The sequence below is a fragment of the Lissotriton vulgaris genome, chromosome 3_1 (assembly GCF_964263255.1).
Source record: "Lissotriton vulgaris chromosome 3_1, aLisVul1.2, whole genome shotgun sequence".
NCBI lineage: Eukaryota > Metazoa > Chordata > Amphibia > Caudata > Salamandridae > Lissotriton > Lissotriton vulgaris.
This window is the reverse complement of record NC_141689.1, coordinates 710719072-710739370: the sequence shown is the minus strand read 5'-3', so window position 1 is coordinate 710739370 and position 20299 is coordinate 710719072. Positions and strand designations below refer to the sequence as shown.

At 43.0% G+C, this 20299-nt stretch overlaps 1 protein-coding gene across 2 annotated transcripts in view; it reads right to left on the bottom strand.

Moving 5' to 3' along the window:
* The window catches only part of CAMK4 (calcium/calmodulin dependent protein kinase IV), a 1210775-nt gene that overhangs the window by 1135833 nt on the left and 54643 nt on the right, over positions 1 to 20299 (bottom strand). The window lies entirely within an intron of this gene.

Below are 20299 nucleotides of genomic sequence, written 5' to 3'. Positions count from 1 at the left end.
CGCCTTTATTTCTTCCTCTACTTGAGGTTGTAGATGTATTGGTACCCTTCGGTGGTGCTGCGCGACCGGCCTGACAGCCTCATTTATGTGTAATGTTATTTGTTTTCCTTTAAGCTTTCCTAGGCCTTCCGTTAGCTTCGGGAACTCCTGTAGTATGCTCTCTTTTTCCGACATGTGATACATCATTTTCAGTAGTCCCATTATTTTTGATGTTACGTTGCTTAGTAGACACGGTGCCGGAATGTCTCCTCGTAACACATGTATTTCTTCTACGACAGTTTTGCCGTTGTACGTCATGGTGTCCGTGAATTTCCCCATGTTAGTTACAGGATTTTGTGCACCCCATGTAAATACTCTTACACTTGATGGTTGTAGCGGCGGCTTCTTCTTCATTTTGTCGTATTCAGTGGCACACATGATGTTGCACGTGGCTCCGCTGTCCAGTACAAATTTTGTTTGATGTGGCCCTACTTCAATTGTCACCCAATCCGTTTTCTTTATTGATTTCCTGTCTATTAGCCTGATATGTTCTTCTTCATGCCCTTCATCCGTGGTCATGAGGTATAGGCGTTCTACTTTTCTTGTTATTTCTTCCTCTTCTTCTTCTGATTCCCCCGACGAGCTCCTCTCTGTCGCGTCCATGTGCCTTACATGTTTTGTTGTTGTTGTTCTTGGTTTTCCTGGCCTGCCACGTTCACTTTTAAATTGTCCACCTTGGCACATAGTGGCAAAGTGGTTGCTTCTGTTACATTTTCTGCACGTTTGGCCAAATGCTGGGCATGGTCCTCGGTGAGGGAATTCCAGGCCGCATCTGTAGCATTGGGAATTTTGCTTCTTCGCCGCTTGTTCCTTCTGTCCTCCTTTCCAGTTCCCTTTCCTGCCGGTGTCTGTCATTCTATGTATTTGTTCTCCCTTTCGATCCATCTGCTTCGCTTGTATTATCGCTCTTGCTTCTGCCCTCGCAAGGTCAAGAATTTTCTCTAAGGTGATCGGTTCTTTTAGCAGTCTTGTGCGAAATTCCGTGTCTCGGCAGCCTTCTATCATTTTGAGACGAAGTGCCTGTTCGTTGTCATACTTTTCAAATTCGCAGTATGCTACTAGCTTTCTTAGCCTTGTTGCAAAGTCATCCATTGACTCTTCCGGCTGCTGATATGCCATGTGGAAAGAATATCTCTCAAAGTCGACATTTCTTTGCGGGTCGAACTTGGCGGTCAGACATTTTTTTAACTTGTCATAGGTTTCTAGTTCACTCGGTGGTAGTGTTATGAGGAGGTCCTCCACCTCATCCCCCACTAAGTTTAGCAGTAGATCCAACTTCTTCTCTTCTACGACGTCAGTCGCCTTCAGGTATCGCTCAAATTTTATGATCCACTTTTCCCACCGGATGCCCACTTGTGGCTCCGATACGACAAAAGGCACTGGTCTGCGGAATTGTGCGCTTTGTGATTTTGTGTCTGGCATTTCTTTATGCTCTTTTGTTTCTTGTTATTTCTTTTAATCTCTCCTTTTTTTTTTTCTTGTGTATTCTTCTTTGTGCGGTGATACTTTGTCCCTTTTATTTATTTTTTTTTTTTGTTTCTTATAGTCTTTCTTTTGTTTTCTCTCTTCTTTACTCTTTATTGCCTGTGTTTTGTCTTGTCTGCGCTTTTATTTCCTTTTTTTCCTTATATTCTGCTTTTTTCTTCGTTTTTTCGATCCTTCCTGACCTCAAGGTGGCCGCCCAGCGTTCCTGCTTCCTTATTGGCTCTCGCGCCTGACTTTAAGATGGCCGCCGAGACTCTCGCGAGACTTCTTGGCCAATCCCGGCGCTGCCTGACTTCAAGATGGCCGCCGCGCGTATCCTTCGTTCTGATTGGCTCCCACGCCTGGCCCCAATATGGCCGCCGAGACTCTCGCGAGAGCTCGCGCTGGCTTTGGGCTCTTCAAACTTCGCGCTCTTCGCGCTAGCGCTTGGCGCTTACCGGCTTTCTTGTTCTTTCCTTTTGCGGCGGTCGGGGTGGGCTCCCACGTCGCTGCCGATGGCTGGACGGCGCTTCACTCTTCCCTCTTCTTCTTGGCCGCGACGCGATCCAGGGTGGGCTCTTGGTTTTAAAATCGCGATTTCTTTGTTCCTGCACGCAGGGACCGGATCCTTCGTCGCCAGATGTCGTATCCACGACGGTCAGGAATCACTCGGGACACAGCTCAGGTAGGTGCACATGTAGTTCTTTATTTCGTTCGCTCATCAGTCGGTCATGGCACGTCTGTCCTCGTCCTCGTCCTGATACATACTGTCCTTTCCTGTCCCTCGACAGGAAGTGGTGTCCGGTGACCTGGTCACCACCCTGTGACCCACAGGGTCCTAGTGTCATCTGTCCTGGTCATCACAGCAACTACTAAGTCAGATTTATCAAGCAACTCAAGGCCAATTTGCATGTCCCTGCATAGCTTGATACATTTAGAGTAACGCAACGAAACGCAAATCGCTGCGTTGTGTTACTCTGCCCCAGGAAGGCATTCTGAGGTCAGCGGTCGCAAAGGAAGTGCCAGGAGTAGCAATGAGCAAGTTAGAGGTATCTGCTGCGACCCCTGACTACCTCTAAATGACGTACATGGGAGAAATATGTTTATTTCTCCTCGTTTTTTTGCCTCTTGCTATGTGTGCTTCATTCAGCAGCATACATAACAAGCATTGGCATAGCCAATAGGTCTCGCCTTTGGGACATTATAAGTGTTTAGCCATGAACGTTGATGTTGCACCAAGAATATTGTGCTGCATAGTTAAATACTTATAAGGTCCCAAAGGCGAGACCTATTGGCATCTTCGGTAAGATGTTAAAAACAGGCGTGCTAACACACAATAAAGCTGCTTTACTCATAACACGTTTAGGAGAGTATAATCGTTCAATGTTCCAATCTGTTTACTGTACTGTTAAAAGATTTCCAGAGTACTGTTATTGATGAACCTTGTGAGAAAAAACATGCCAGGAGGGAGTGTGAGGAGTTCTGAAAATACATCAAATGCCCATCTCACTTTGTGCCAATGGGCTGGTTGGAGTGCTGCAGGGGCATGGTAGAGAATGTATGGCTGGTGCAGTTAGCCGAGTTAGGATGCACAAGTTTCCAGAGTGTGCGGGTATGTGACACACCACAGCATGATCCTGTCACTACCTAGGGGATCACATGCCTGAGAGATGACTGCAAGTGGGCTCTAGCCTCCTCTCCTCACATCATGCTGCAGTGCAGAGTACCAGGTCAGACTGCCTTCAAGGATCTAGAGGAAGATCAGTATTACAGAAGCCAGATGGTGGACGTTAGGAAACCGAAAACTGATGCTCTGCACTGATCGCGAACAGGAAGGCTGCAGCGAAAGTATAAACATCTTAGGAGAATGCACATGTGAATGTGTGTGTCTTGTAAAGCGCACTGCTACCCGGAGGCGTCCTGGCGCTATAGACCGCTGGGGAACCCGTCCTGGCTTTCCCGGTGAGATGTTCCCTCCTGGGTATCTCCAAGGTAAAACCAGGCATCCCCGGCAATTGTGGGGGGCCGTTGTGGAGATAAGGCAAGCTAATGCCCAGAGTTGCCGAGTGTGATCCCTGGTTAGAGTAGGCACCAAGGCGAGAATTATCGAGTCTGCTGACCCTGGTTCACGACCCTGCCGCGTCAGGAATTGAACCCTGGTCCCGGGTCGTCCTCTGCTTCCGGGTCTGCCGCCGCTAACCAGTGAGCCACACCACTCCACTACACTACTCGTGTAGTCTCACACCTACCCTGCTCCATCTATCACAGAACCAGGTAAAATGGAGAATTAAAACGGTGTAGGTTGTAACGAATCAGGAAGCTGTATGCATGTTCCACTAGTGACTGGCGACTGCCAAAGCCACCCAACATAGACCTCATAAGGAAGCCCGGGAGACCATGATACGGGAGAAGGGCCAACGCCATAGCGAGCCTAACCGAGAACTGAGCAGGAGTGCAGGTGCGGTTTTAACATGTCCAGGAAGCACACAACATTTCCATCACCCATCCTCGGTCCGGAGAACCAGCCTAGGCTCCGCACAACAGGCAAAGGACGCCACTGACCTGGGAGGCCAATCATTCCAGCTCCACTGATACTGTCTGGTGCTGCTTCTGCTCAACCGAGATCCCGGGGCTCTGCGGCTCATTACCTTCCCCGACACGGCATAGCCCGCAGCCGAAGCCCAGTCTTCAGAGCATCCCTGGGTGGGAGACACAGCAAGGCACTGGCGACGGAGAAGAAACGGCCCGCGGCAGCCGTGTGTGTCTCTGAAGCCAACACAGGCAGACGGAGCACAGGCATGGAAATAGAAAGAGGACTGTGGGCTATCAGGACGTCAGGACTATCCCAAGCAGCCATTTTAGGAAGACTTAACGAAGTATAGACCGATGAAAAGGTAGAATAGAACGACTTCTGTGGAGGAGCCACACCAAGACATGTGTTTTGAATTATTGCGCATGATAATTCAAAACACATGGTGCCTGTGCGGATAACCGCAGGCAATAGGCCATGGGCGGAGCAAAGGTGGGACATGCGCCCGCCTTTGCCCAATTGCGTGCTGTCATTCTTAGAAAGAGGCACGCAAAGCCCAATAGCCTGCGACGAAAACAAAACCACATGCACAATCATGTGGTGAGATTTCAAAAGCCCTTATATATAAATCTTCGCCAGAGCAGTGCATGCGCGCTGTTACAGGCTTGACCTAAAAAGAGGAAATTGCCTCAGAGGATTGTGTTTTTTTTCTGAAAGGTGCCCTTCCTGCACAAAAACGGAAAGGACAGGAATGCGTCGTATGATGTTAATTATGGTGCATTCCTGCCCTTTCCCTTTCAAGCAGCGCAGCCGGAACGTGGCTTAATGTGCTGTACTGTATGAAATATTGAAAATTATTAATTTTTTCATAAATCATAATTTTTTATGTTGTGTTCTGCATCAAGTCGCTAACTTCTGCCTCACAATGCAAAAGATAGAATAGACACTTTTCAATTCTGTAATGTCTGCTTTTCCTTTCAAATCGATATGCACAATCAATTAGTACTTGTTTTCTATCTGATGAGAATGTAGAAAAATAACGTGAGAGAGATGCTTTTGTGAAATAGACTAGATCGGTCATCGGAATTACCAGGGTAATTATGAGTGCTTCCCCTGTCGCCTACCAGGAGATCACAGACATGATGTCGCTTACAACAATATCGAGATACAGAAATATTGTGTCAAACTATTGTTTCCCTATACTTATAATAGTAAGTACAAAAAGATTGTTTACCTATACTTATAACAGTAAGTACAAAAATATCATTAAAAAATATTGTTTCACAATAATATTGTTAAGAATCATACAAAAATATAATTTATAAATATAGTTTAAAATAGTAAATCTTAAATAATTTAATAAATTAAAGTAATTTTTAAAACTATATATAAATATATATTTATATAAACTTCCACGCATAAATATATGTGTGTATTTTATATATACATATATATAATATAAAAGTATTTTAATAAAAGGATACCTCACAAAATGACGTAAAAAGGAGGAAGGTACCTCTATATATGCTACAAGGATGGGGTATGTATGTAAACCAAAAAAGACATAAAACCCTGTTATGTAGTATTTAAAAAAAGGAGAAACCTCCTTATTAAACACGACAGTTACACTTGTGTTTGGACGTGGGATAGTATCTACTTTCTCAACCTTATCTTTGATTACACAATATGTTTTACCACTATATAAAGTATCACAGTACAGTATACTAGAAATGTTCTTAATACAGTTGTAAGAATGTTAAAAATTCACTTTATTCGTTAAAACCACAGTGTATAATCATGTCCTCATTCGTATACCTCCCTATGGGTTACAATCTAATTATGTAAATATATTATTGCCACTCTAGTCTGTGCAACAGTAGGGAAAGTGTTGTACTTGGAGGGTTAAATGTACTATTCCCACTCCAGTGTGTGGAACAGTAGGGAAAGTGTTGGACTTTAGAAGGATTAAATTTACTATTCCCACTGCAGTCTCCACTCCAGTGTACAAAAGTAGGGAAAGCGTTGGACTTCAGAGGGGTTACATTTACTATTCCCACTCCAGTCTGTGCAAAAGTAGGGAAACAATGGACTTCAAATGATTTAAATTTACTATTCCCACTCCAACCTGTGCAATAGTAGGGAAAGCGTTGAACTTCAGAGAGGTTACATTTACTATTCCCACTCCAGTCAGTGCAACAGTAGGGCAGGCATTGGACTTTGGAGGGGTAACATTTACTATTCCCACTTCACTCTGTGCAACAGTACGGAAAGCACTTCACTTCACACACAGAACATATTTGTAACATAACCCTATTACTTTATAACAAATATAAAACTCTTAATATGAACTTTATTATATATATATATATATATATATATACACACACACACACACACACAATTAAACAATTAACATGAATATTAAACAATGGATTAATCAATAACCAGTTTTAAAAAATCGTTATTTATTTATTGCTTAACTTAGCACACCCTACCCCCACAAAATTAGCAACCCACACTTAGAATATAACTAAAATAAATAAATATAACATAATCAAAATAATTAATAATCAAGTAAATATTGATTCATTATGAATAAATAATACATTCATTAATAATTTACTTGCCACCCTAGGCACCTACAAACCTAACAGCTCACACCTGATATATTACTAAAAAATGTAATTATTACACAATTTACATAGTTAATAATCAATTCAATACTTATTGATAAATGAATAATTTGTTAATTTATACATTTTTTATTGCTTAACTTCATACTTTATACACTTACAAACCAAGCAGCCGGCACCTAATATATAACTTAAAAAATATAATTATTACTTAATTTGCATATTTAATAATCAATGAAATATTTAATAATACATTAATAATAATTGTTAATTAATTAAAATATAATTAACTTCCCACCGTACATCCCTACAAACCTTTGCAATCCACTATGACACTGTAAATTACTATTAGCAATTAAATTAAAAAAAGTATAAACTCTTAAAATGACAAACTATGAGGCCTATTACAATATTCGACGGTTGGACCACCGACCGCTGTTGCGATGGGCAGGAGACTGCCTGACAAGCATTAGGCAGGTCCCACAACTGAACCATGATGTCACCGCCTTGCTGGCAGTCAGAAAAGTGCAATTTCATATTGAGGCTTGTACTGCGGCCCAGGAAAAGGGTTGCAGCACAAGCCACAGTATAAAAGGGCACTTTGCACCACATAGTGCCAGGCACACGGTGCATGGTAGGGCATGGGAGCACTACATGTGCCCCCAGGGCCACTTAACAGTGGCCCACGGGGCACCTGCCCAAAGTCCGTTTCTAACAATTTTTTTCATTTCAGTCCAGCAGTCAGAAAGGGACATTGTTAGACCTGGCACCATTGGGGTGGGTCTCCCTTCCATTTTTCGCTGTTGTCTCCTCTGTTTTTGCTGGTATTAGATGCTCTGGGCACTGGGCCACTGCCATTCAGTGCCACAGCGGAAATGCTCCCTGTGTAAATATGACTGTGAATTGGTATATCCCTGATTGGCTTATTTGGTTTACCTGTTAGTCCCTAGTAGCGTGGCCTGTGTGTGCCCAGGGATGGTAAACCAAATGCTGCTTGTGGGCCTGCAGCACTGGTTTGCACCACACACAGAAGCAGCTTGTAAATTGTTCCTCAGACCTGCTACTGCAGTGTCTGCGTGCAGTCCTGAACTGCCATCTTGGCTATGAAGTGCCCACACTTCCTCACCCCTGAACCTTCCCTTAGCATCATGTCAGTCACCCCTATGGTAGGTGCTTTGTGTGTAAGGTAGGACATGGCTTGATATGTGTAGCATGTCCTGGTAGTGAATGACCCTCCATTTTGTTTTTCACTGCTGCAAGGCTACCTGTTCTCCATAGGCTAGAATGGGCAGACTGGCTATTACATCTTAAAGTCCTAACTGTCCCAGGGAACATGGTAGAAATTCGAGTTTGGTATGCCTGAGCTCAAAATAATAAAATACATAGTTTAGCAAAGTTGGTTTTAATATTCTATGTTTGAAAATACCACTTTTAGAAAGTAGGTATTTTCTTGCCTAAGCCTTCTAGTGTGCTCTGTTGTTATGTGTATTGGCTGTCTGGGTTTAGAGGGGCAAGGCAGGCTGAGTCAGACCTGGGTTGAATAGAGAGATCTGCATAGAGTACTGGGGAGGGGTAGCTCCTTGACCTGAATAGGGATGTGTCTGGCAAGGTGAATGCTGGCCCCACCTCCTACTGTGGGTCTGAATGCAGACCCCCTCTTTCTGAAAGGAAGGATGCAGCGTGGTAAACAAAGTGCTCCAGGCCTGAGCGGAACTGGTTCTGGCTGGGTTCAGTGACTAGAGACTTTTGAGAACAAAGACTTTTGGGGTATAAATATCTGTGCCCAAACCCCTGATTTTTGTATTGCTCCTGGATGTCAAGAGGAACCTCTGTCCGTGTTACTGAAGGAATCTGCGGAAGAGGACTGTCCTTGTGCTTGTGTGCTGTTTCTTGGATTGACTTGCAGTAGTTCCCCTTGGACTTTGAAGAAGAGAGAAAAGGACTTTTGAGAGACTTTTATTTTGCTAAGCAATCACCCAAAGGCTAGAAGACAGCTAGCCTCCTGCTGGAGTCACAGGCACATTTGACTCCCGCACCAGCCTCATGATTCCTCCCAGCAAGGATTTTTATCTGCAGGTGAGGCCCCTGTGAGTTCCAGGGCCTCTAGTTCAACTACAGAGAAGAGAGTGCTGAAATTGTTGCTAACGCCCGTTTGCGAGCCGCCGCAGCTGAAGAGTGTAAGAAAAATCATTGCGCTGCTGCCGCCGAGCGCTGGCAAACCAAAGATCATCGCATCGCAAGCTTGCGGGCCACAAAGTGCTCGCTAACCCCCCGAAAACATTGCATCGCACGTTTGCGGGCTTGTCGAAGGCTCGCTAACACCGGATCATCACTTCGAGATCATCGCATCACGACATCGCAGAGCGGGCGCCGTGCATCCGCCATTTTCCTCTCATCGCACCCGGATCGTCCCTCTCTTGCGGGGCACCATTTTCTTTCATCGCAACATGATCGTACACGCAACAGGATCAGCGCATCATCCTCCTTTGCGGCAAGGATTCAACACATTGCTGGTCTAGCGTGAAGAAGTCTGTCGCTTTGTCCCGCACGCACCCGCAGACCGGCGCATCAACCTCCCTTGCGGCAAGGATTCAACGCATCGCCGGCCTAGCATGGGGAAAATCATCGCTACAGCTCGTTTGCGACATTTTGCTTGTTTTGCTACGAAATCCAGGTACTTTGTAAGTAAAAGGGTCACAGAGACCCCTGCTTTGAACTGAACCCCTATTTGAACACTTTGAACTCTTTTTCCAGCTTTTCGAGAGTACCCCCCTTTTTCAGTATTGTGGCTTTTTACCGTTATTGGTCTTGTGTTAAGTCTTTATATAAAGATACTTATTTTTTTTATAACTACTTGTGTGGTGTCTCTTTATAGTGTCCTTCACTGTGTTACTGTGTATGATCATAAATGCTTTACACACTGCCTCTGAGATAAGCCTAGCTGCTCGTGCTATGTTACCACAGGGTTGAGCAGGGGTTATCAAAGGGTGTAGCCCCCTTACTTTGACTTAGGAAGAAGGGTCCCTACTTGGACTGCAGCCAGCCACAGCCAACAAGAGACCCCCATTTCTAACAGACATCCTAATCCTTACTGCTGTGCCTGCACAGGCACCGCCTGCATGGAAGGGATAGGAGTCTGACCACTGCTCGAAAGGATCTTGGATCCGATCAGACGTGGCGGTCTTTACCCCCAACCTCTGCTGTCCGACCGCCTGCATTGACGGCCTATTGGTGGCAGCCCACCTGACATCATAATCAGGCCCTATATTTCAAAATATTATTAATAATTATACAAACAATAATAGCACATGAACTTTATATATGAACTAAAACACACAAAGATAATTTAAAAAACAATATTTTTTACAACTATATTTTTGAAAACGATATTAACTACAACAATATTTTTGAAAACAATAATACTTAACTGAAAAATCAATATTCTTCACAACGCTATTCCTGCATCACAATATTTTGATATCCCAATATGTTTTTTCCGATATTTCTGCAACTCAATATTAAAAATTTGATATTTTGTCCAAATACCATGACCGGGGCTATGTTACCTGCCGACATGCTATTCAGGGAGTGTCTCAATGGGTTCCCCCTCCGAGTTCAGCAGTTTATGCATCAGACACATTCAACTAGCACTCCTGTTGTTATATTGTCTAGCATTACCTGTACACTTGCAACACATCTGCTATTAAGCCATAGGCCTATTTATAACAGTAAAATCAGCATTACCTCATCACGTCACCTCATTTTGTCCGTTAGTTTGTCAATAATATCAATAATTTACTAATATAAAAGTTGTTATGGGGTTATTCACAAAGCTAAATTACACTTGTGAGCAATTTATGCATGTAATTTACACATCTAAATTCCCTGAAAAGGGGGTGAAGCAAAATGTACGAGTCTAAAATTACTACTGAAAAACAATAGTAAATCCAGCACCACACATGGCCAAATACTGTTACGACAACACCATCTATTAAAAATAGAAATAAATATAATTTAAAGTTACAAAATAAATAATAATTATACATATTTTTATTTGAGTATAAAGCATGTAAATAAAAACTTTTGTATTAAAAAGTAATGTAACAATACATTATATTAAAAAATAATTCAATAACTTTTGATTGGTTCTATACATCACTTTTAATTATTATTAATGCTAAGTGAAAATATTATTTTACTTTAGATGAGAAATTATTTTTCACTTTAAACTTCAGAAGAATGCTTTTAATTTAATAAAATATATTCATATGTACTAAATATGTATTTCAAAATGAAGTTAATAGTGCTGTAGCATTTCGTTGCTTAGTTCCAAATTTAAAATAAATATATAACATTATGTTGCACTAACATATCACATAAAAATACTTTACAATCTTTTTCCAAGTTTGACAACCTTTTGTTAGTCTCCTTATACTTTACCATGTGGAGATCCCAACCTGACTGCAAAGATGTCTATATGGCGAAGTATAGGATACTATTACCCATACTTCTCTGCACCGACTGATGAGTCTCCCTTTACAAAAGTATAGAGCAAATGTCACGCCAGATCCTCTTTGAACTGGAACACAAGCAACATAGGACCGGTTTTGCCCTTATAAGTGTTCATCAGCCAGGTATAACTCAGTTCCAGTTGTAAAATCTATTAAAAGCAATTTAATTATATTTAATACAATTTGTTACTTTAATTTTAAAATTCAAATAGACTACTAAAATATTTTATAACTAAATAATAGATATGTACTAAGTTTAATTCTTTAACTTTAAGTTGTAATTATTTATATTTGTAACTGTTTTCAATGATTTATTAACATTATTTATATAGGGCTTTAGTTTAATCCCTAAATAAATTGATTTTTATGGAAGGGTTTTGCAGTACCAGTAGTTGGGCACGAGTGGTGCTATATTTACTCCAGCTGTGAGCTGAAGCAATTTACTAATGTTTTGGGTACCTTTTTAAGTGCCCTGTGTGATTAGCAATGGGTTTTTTTTGTGGTTGGGTCTGTGTCCCGCCTTAAACTCCTCCCTAGTCTAAATCACTCCTTACTCCTACCTAACTACTGCCAAACAGTAAACTTAGGCTTGAGAGGATCTCCATAAAAAGAATAGGAGGTTGACATGCAGATTTACACTTGTGATTTATTTTAAATACATCACTATGTTATGTTATGTTATGTCATGTTATGTTATGTTATGTTATGTTATGTTATGTTATGTTATGTTGTGTTGTGTTGTGTTGTGTTATGTTATGTTATGTAATGTTATGTTATGTTATGTTATGTTATGTTATGTTATGTTATGTTATGTTATGTTACGTGCGTTACGTTATGTTATGTTATGTTATGTTACGTTACGTTACGTTACGTTATGTTATGTTATGTTATGTTATGTTATGTTATGTTATGTTATAGGGGTATTTGTTAAGCGCACGGCTACTCCAAGGAGTGTCCCGGCGCTGTCTTAAACCCAGAACAGAGTAAGTGAAGAAACAGCCAGCGATAACTAACTGGACTGCGACTACTGTTGGAAGAGCCAGGTCTTTAAGCTTTACCTAAAGCTAAGAAGATCTGGTTCCTGTCTAAGGGAAAAAGGGAGACCATTCCATAATTTTGCCACTACTACTTGAAAAGAGCGACCTCCTTTGTAAGAACGGTAAAACGTAGGCACAATTGTCAGCTGCTGAGGGGAGGATCGCAGCGTTCTGAGTGGTTTGTAGGGTTGAATTTTATTCCTAATATACGGGGCCCCAATGTTATTCAGGGCCTTAAAAGTTAGGACCAGGGATTTAAAAAAGACACTTTGTCTCACTGGAATCCAGTGAAAGGATCTAAGGTGGGGAGACATGTGTGACCTGGGTCCAACCATGAGCACGGACCTAGCTGCTGCATTTTGAACCACCTGCAGACGGTTCAGTAAGTAGTCCGGAAGGCCCAGGTACAACACATTTACATAGTCCAACCTTGATATAATCAGGGCCTGGACCACAGTTTTCCTATGCAGAATAGGAAGCAAAGGGAGAAAATTCCTCATCATTTTTAAAAGGCCAAAGCAGGTGCCAGCAACCGATTGAACCTGGGACTTCATTGTCTTGTCAGAGTCCAACTTCACTCCTACATTTTTTGCAGTAGAGACTGGTCTTTCAGGAGGGGATAGATTTTTAGGCCACCATTGACGCCAATCATCACCTGGGGTGTGTCCCAAAAAGATCATTTGCGACTTGTCGGAGTTGCAGAGCAACTGATTTTGCCTAAACCACTCTAAAACCTTGGTTAAGCAAACATTGATTTTGTTGTCATTAAGCACCTCATCCTTCTCACAGGCGAACAGCAATTGCGCGTCATCTGTGTACGATATAATTTTTGCCCTGTATTGTTCTGCAATCGGAGCCAGGGGGGCCAGATATATATTGAACAGGGTTGGACTTAAGACGGAACCTTGTGGGACCTCTACGCTCAGTGGTGGAATGCGGGCTAAAAAAGGGGGGCCCAGACTGTTTGCTGGTGGTTATCCAAGAAGGAAGAAAAACATCTGAGCACCGTGCCCCCAATGCCGCTCTCCCTCAATCTATGAAGGAGGCGATCATGTGGCACGGTGTCAAAGGCCGCTGATAGATCTAATAAAATCAGCACAGCCTTTCCGCCTCTGTCTAAGGTGGTTTTGATCGTCTCTGATATTTCTAATAGAGCCGTCTCTGTACTGAAATTTGCTCTAAAACCAGACTGACTCGGATGAAGTACCTGGCTGACCTCAATAAAATCTGTGATGATGGTATTCAAATATTTCTCCAAAACCTTGGAGAAATAAGGTAGAAGTGATATAGGTCGGTAGTTGCTTACTACTAGGGGATCAGCTAATGTTTTTTATAGAAGTGGAAGAATTTTCCTATGCTTACAGTTTACTGGCATCCTTCATTCGGACAGAGAAAGGTTCAGTGTCTGATTAACAACTGGATTTATTACCTCTGCAATTGATGCCAGCGTTTTTGCTGGGCAGGGATTGGAAGGAGATCCGGATTTTAGGGCCTTCATGATTTTAAGTGAGGTAGACATGGGCATAGGCGGAAACTCCAGAAGAGTGTTCTCCGTAATAGAGCAAATGGGGAGAGACCTGTCAGTACTATTTTCTCCTTCCTGGTGAAAGCTACTAAAAGAGTCCTGAATAGTTTGAATTTTTCTATGGAACTATTCAGCTCCAATCTCATCCTAACAATACCAAGGGCTTCTGGGAGTTGAAGGACCCAATTACTTCAAGACAAATTTCACATTGATTTCTGGATTATCTATCTATCTATCAATTATCCAGATTGTATACAATCGTGGTACTATAAATAACAATTATACACACGGAAGTCACTGTAACACGTGATCAAGACTAAGGTTGAAATCATGGTATGTTTGTTTGGAACTATCAATGATTTGTGACAAACAAAGGATCTAAATGATGGATTGGCTCAAGTTGGGAGTGGTTACCCCAAGAGGTGCGCCCCGCTGAACCTGATGTGCATCGCTGTAAGGATGGAACCCTTTCAGTGAATGATATTTATGTCTAAACATACTTTAAATGTCAAAATAGTTTAATTATTTTACCATTCGTTCCTATGAATGGTTATTTCATTTACCTGCCTCCATCATTTTATAATGGGAGAGGTTTGCAGTGCCTGTGAGTGGCCACCTGTGGTGCTTGACTTACTTCAAGGCTGGGCTGGCATATAGTTACAGCTATTCTGACACCTTTAGTGCTGTAGTGACTTTAAAAGTGTAATGAAAATGTATGGCCTTACTCTTTTATGGTTGTTTGTTTGGATTATCATGCCCTGTCTAAACCCCTCCTTAAATTTCCCTACATCCCTTGCACCTAGCAGTAAGTATTTTCAGTTTTCCAGCCAATTTCTCTTGTACATCCCACATTTACAATGCAACATATACCGTGTCTATGTCTCTACCATCATTGTGGAAATCGCCGCAAATAAATATAGGAGAGGGGGACGTTACTGCCCCTAGGTTTGTGAATAGAATTTATTAGTATATGGGTAGGTATACTGTACTGCTTTTCATAAATGCCTATTCACAAATGCAGTTTGTCAATAAGTCCTGTGTGTTCGTATTACAGTGTGCACTGGTATTCGTTCTTGTACTTTGCATGCGTGCGTGCGGCCAGCAGAAGACGAAATTGGAAGCAAGCATGAAGGGTGGTTGTTAAAATGTGATGCCCTTTTCTTGTTCTCTTTCACATCCTCGTCTCTTTTCCTTGCCTTTGATATAGTTAGTGATTCAACTCCATGGTTAACATAAAAAATACCTAGCTATCTTAGAATCTCTAGCACTTGAGGTTTTGGTCATTCAAATTCAGTCCTAACTTGCAAAATGGCAAATTCTAACTCAGATTACCTACAGACCCACATTGAAAATTAACTGTTTGTATTGAGCCAGAGAACATTTAAAATGCTTTGTTAAGCGTTTGCATATTTTTTATTTTTATTCCATACATGTGTTCTGTAAATGTCGTAGAAGCGTATTGCTCTTGTAGAGGATTTTTATAAAATTGTTCTTCTTTCATTTAGTTATTGCACATGCAGTACTTGGTAGTCAGCTTGACAATATGTTGCTACCCTTCAAGTTGTAGTAATTTGACAGCATAAACCTACAAAAATGGCGTCTTCATTTTGCATGAGTCCGATTGATTGCTTAAGAGAACTCGGTGCACACCTTCCCAAATTGAGAGGACTGAACAGCAGTGATTACAGTCATTGCGATTCGGACACATGATTGTCACGTTAGGAACCAGAGTGGGGGGAGACTCCAGGAAAAAAATTGCTTGGGAAAAAGGCAGGATGACTTTATCGGGGAATGGTAGAGACTTGGGTTCAACCCCGGGACTGTAAACGATGTGTCAATTTTGCACACATATTCCATCCCATGAATAAAGAGGCATCCCCGAGGAAAACAAAAAGAAAAAGAAAATGAAAACAGTAACGTCGAGTTAATTGTTCTACAAACTACATCTTGTCCTATCTGTTCACCTAATCCGCCAAAATAAAACAGGTGGTGTTGATCCCAAAATGTACAAAAAAACGCCTTAGTACACAAACCTATGCAGAACATTAACCGTAAAACGAATCTATTTTTCCACAAAATAAGTAGTACTCCTGCATGCCCTACATCAAAACAAATCTCAAAGAATGCTCGAGTCCAAAAGCATATCTCAAGTACAACCACACCAAACCCTTCAATGCATGTCATTTATCACACCCAACAAAAACATAACTCGTGCTAATCAGAAAAACCATGGCATCTTACGCCGTACAACAACAAAACAGCTGATGCTCAGCAACAAAACTCTTGCTCTCAACGGACATGGCCTTCGAATCTCCCACGCATTGGTTCACACCTGTTATTCCCATCGTATATCACATTTCAACCAGCTCGCCATCAATCAAAATTGAAACAAAAACAAAAGAGGCTTACCGTTCAAAACAATATTTAGAATAATTTACAGGTTTTAATTTCTGTTCAAAGGCTGGAAAATATTAATCAAAGATAGCGAATTCATTAATTGACAGACCTGCAGGGGTGCAGCTTGGTCAATAAGATTGGGGGTGCGTGACCTTATTTTTCAACAATCATGCCGATTAAAATACATTATATGAATGGCAATAGGGGGCTTAATGAACAGTAGGAAGGGAGAGGAATGCGGATTGTGAGGGGTACTTACAATTCAATATTTTGCAAAATAACTAATATTTAAGACCTTTAAAACAGAGGAGAGTGTATGTACAAATCCCAAGTGAAATCCAACAAACGCCTCACCATACCTGATTTAAAGCACCTGTACCCAACTATTTACTACCTAATATATTTATTATGGGGTGTAACGCCCCAATCACCCCAACCCCTCACGCCACTGTCAAAGCCACGATCCTGCAGACAAATGTTTTGGTAAATCCTCTTTTAAGCAATAGAATCTTCAAATCACTAAGAATGTAACAAACATGTAACATATAAACGCATAAGAACAGAACACACTTGAAATTGTGTTGTTTTGTTTAGTTCAACTTTCCATTCATTAGAAAATAGCAGTAGTCTCCACAATTCTGTAATGTTATTGTTTGAATCAATGTAGATTACACTGATGCTGCATAATAATATTTTGATACTTGCACCTCCTAAAATTATTCTCAGCCATTGCCAAAGGGCCTTGAATGTTCATATCTTTAGGTCGCTTAGGTCTTAGGACAACATATAGTCGTAAGGTGAAGTAGTGTGGCTCACTGGTTAGAGGCGGCAGACCCGAGAGCAGAGGACGGCCCGGGACCAGGGTTCGATTCCCGACGCGGCAGGTTTCTGGACCAGGGTCAGCGGACTCGATAATTCTCTCGCCTCGGTGCCCACTCTGATCAGCGATCACACTCGGCAACTCTGGGCACTAGCTTGCCTCATCTTCACTAACGGCCCCACCAGACCGCCGGGGATGCCTGGTCTCACCCTGGAGGTACCCATTAAGGGACCATCTCTCAGGGAAACCAGGAAGGGTTTCGCAGCGGTCGAAGCGCGGAGGTACCCCTTCGGGAGTGATTCCTGCGCTATATAAGCACATAATTAATTAATTAGTTAATTAAAGGTCAAAACATGACATAGCTCTAGGTCACCGCCTCCAGCTTCAGTCAAACTTTTAGAGTTAATTTATAAAAGGAATGCAACAGTCTTGACAGAGTTCATCTTGCACTGCAACAAAGGCAGAAATGTTAAGTAGACTTCCAATTGTGAATGACTTTAACACTGCATTGTTATCGCTTTCTAGTTGATAGATATGCGAAGAGGGTACCCAACCGGTCTAATTGAAGAACATGCTCAAGAGACCATCTTCTGTCCTCTCACAATTGATACATATGTGAGAAAAGTAGGTAAAGCTACCAGGAGAACAATGAATGAATCTCACAAGTCTCAAATAGAACCATTCTCACCTCAAGCTTTCTCTTTCTTCTGTTACTTTATCTGCCTGCTGCGCCGATCCTCTATTAATTAATCATGCAGCACAGATTGTTAAGATCGGCTAATAGATCCAGTGATCAGCAGCCAACTTCCACACAGCATCACTTTCAGTCATGAGGCTATCTTTATATGCTTATATAAAGCATCAGAAATGTGTTATCCATTCTGATCAACATAGGACTGTCCAACAAGGGACACTTTGTGGTATGTTCACAAGAAAGTGTGATAACTACCGCAAGAGTAGCGTAACGCAACTTTCAGCATCGCAGCCCATCGCGGGAAAATAACCCTGTGACAATGTGGAATTTACAACACGGCGATAGCATACGATAGTCTGCTGACACCGCAGACAATGTCCGCAAACAACCCCCGTGATGAAGATAAAAACACATTCCCCAACGCGACAAAACCTCCGATGGACACAAGCGCGATGAGAAAACAGTGACAACCAGCGCAAGGGCAGCAATACTCACGCACAATGCAGAAAAATGGTACAAGACCAGCACACCAAAAATGTGACTGAACAAAAGTCATCGGCAACGGAGTATGACGAATGCACCCTAGCCAAATGCAGAGGAAAACATGTACACCATAACATCCAAGCACTGTGGAAGAACAGAACCGACAGACACACCGCACGAAAGAGACCAGTGGCAGACAGAGCAGAGCCGCAGGAGCGACACACCCACCGTGCAGCATGCAAGACAATCAGGAGTGCACCCCAGCAGTGACAACATCCCGGGTCAAACAGCATCCCCACCACATTTCAGAGCAGGACACAACTAGTTCAGCAAATGTGCACAATCTGCCAAATCACATCTGGAATGCAGGGAAACGTAACAACAAAATGTACAAGTACAAGCTGAGACCAGCAAAAATGTTAATTTACACATGCAGTTCATTTGGACATTCCCTACCATTGCATGATTGCCATGGACGGTCACAATGTAGAGTGTTCATGAGAAGTAAGTGTCCATGACGGTATTCCTACGGGCCATTCCTGCCGCTTCTGCAGTGGGATGTGGCCCATCTGCCCCATCACCACCATCATCAGCCGGTACCTCCAGAACTGGGATCCAGGGGGCCTGGTGCGAACACAGATGTTGTGCAACACACAACATGCAACGATCAGCTTGCACACGATGTCTGGGCTGTACAGGAGCTTCCCACCTGTGCCATCCAGGCACCTGAAACGTGACTTCAACACGCCAAATGTGCGTTTAATGATGCCCCTGGTACGTATGTGGGCTGCATTATACTGCCTCTGGGTGGGTGTATTCGGATTTCGGAGGTGTGTCATCATCCAAGGGCAGAGTGCGTATCCTTGATCACCTTTGACAGTGCAGGGAGAAAAGTGTCAATACTTGGTTCGGGAGAATGTGATGGGAGGTCCACCAATCCAGTGACGCCTGGGCTGGCTGTGTGTGGGGTGAGTGTTAGTCAGCCCACAGGGATGAGCTGATGCTGGCAACTACACCAGCAGTCTGTATAGGGCCAGGATGACCATGGAGTGTTGTGGTCGTGTCTGGTAGGTGGACGTGTAGTTTGACATGTTGAATATGATTTGGTCACGGGTGCATCCCCACAGTTGTGCATTGTGCTTTTGAGGCATTCTGATGTGTGGTGTGTTTATTTGGTACTTACCAACGAGCAGTCCCGTTCCATATGTGCTATCCTGGAAGCGCTGGTTGATGATGGATTTTCGGAAGATGAAGGAATCATGCACACTGCCTGAGTAGTTGGCGACAACATTGGTGAAGAGTCCCCGGTGGTCCACTATTGCCTGCACATTGATGTAATGTGTGTGCTTTCTGTTGCAGTATCTGCAGGGGGCACAAGTGGGACATGTGTGCAGTCGATTACCCCCAAACACGCAGTGAATCCGGCTAGGGCGTAGAAGCCTTGCTTGGTCTCCAGCTGTTCCTGCACAGTGCTGGGGAAGTGAAGGTACTGGGGTATGAAGCTGAGGATGGCATCCAGGACAGGTGTGATGAACTTTGATAGGGCTGGCTGTGAGACCCCTCAGACTCTGGCAGTTGTTGGTTGGAAGGTACCAGAGGCCAACAGGTGCAGCACAGGCAGCAGCTTTGTCTGTGGAGGGATGTTGGTTCTCCGCTGTGTTGGGACCGTCAGCCTGTGGGCGATGTGGGTCAGAATGTGGTGAATGGCTCTCCTTTTGAGCCTGTAGTGGACAATGACTTCCTTGGGCATTAGGCCTGTGAGTGTGGTGTGTTTTTGGTAGGTGCTTACTTACTCACTTACTCTGTGCTGCCTCTGTGGTGGTCTGGGGGGGGGGGGGGACAGGTCTGGGTCCAGGGGTTGGTGGCGGTCCTGGGGGTGGTGGTGGTGGGTGTTGTGGTCCTGTTGGGGCTCGGAGCTGCATGATGAGTAGCTCCATGGCATCGTTCGGTCTACGGATGTGGCTGTGTATGGGGCTCTGTTGCCTACTGCAGGTAGTCATCCCTCTTTACACCTGTTTGAGGCAGGTGTTAAATTCCTGCGGCTAACGTGGCTTATCGCGTGTTTTCAGTTCGCTTCACGGATCTGTCAGTTCATTGTGAAAGTGGAGTTGCTGTTTTTTCGTGTGTTTCTGCACGGGAACGCCTACTCTGCATCTCCTTAGTGTT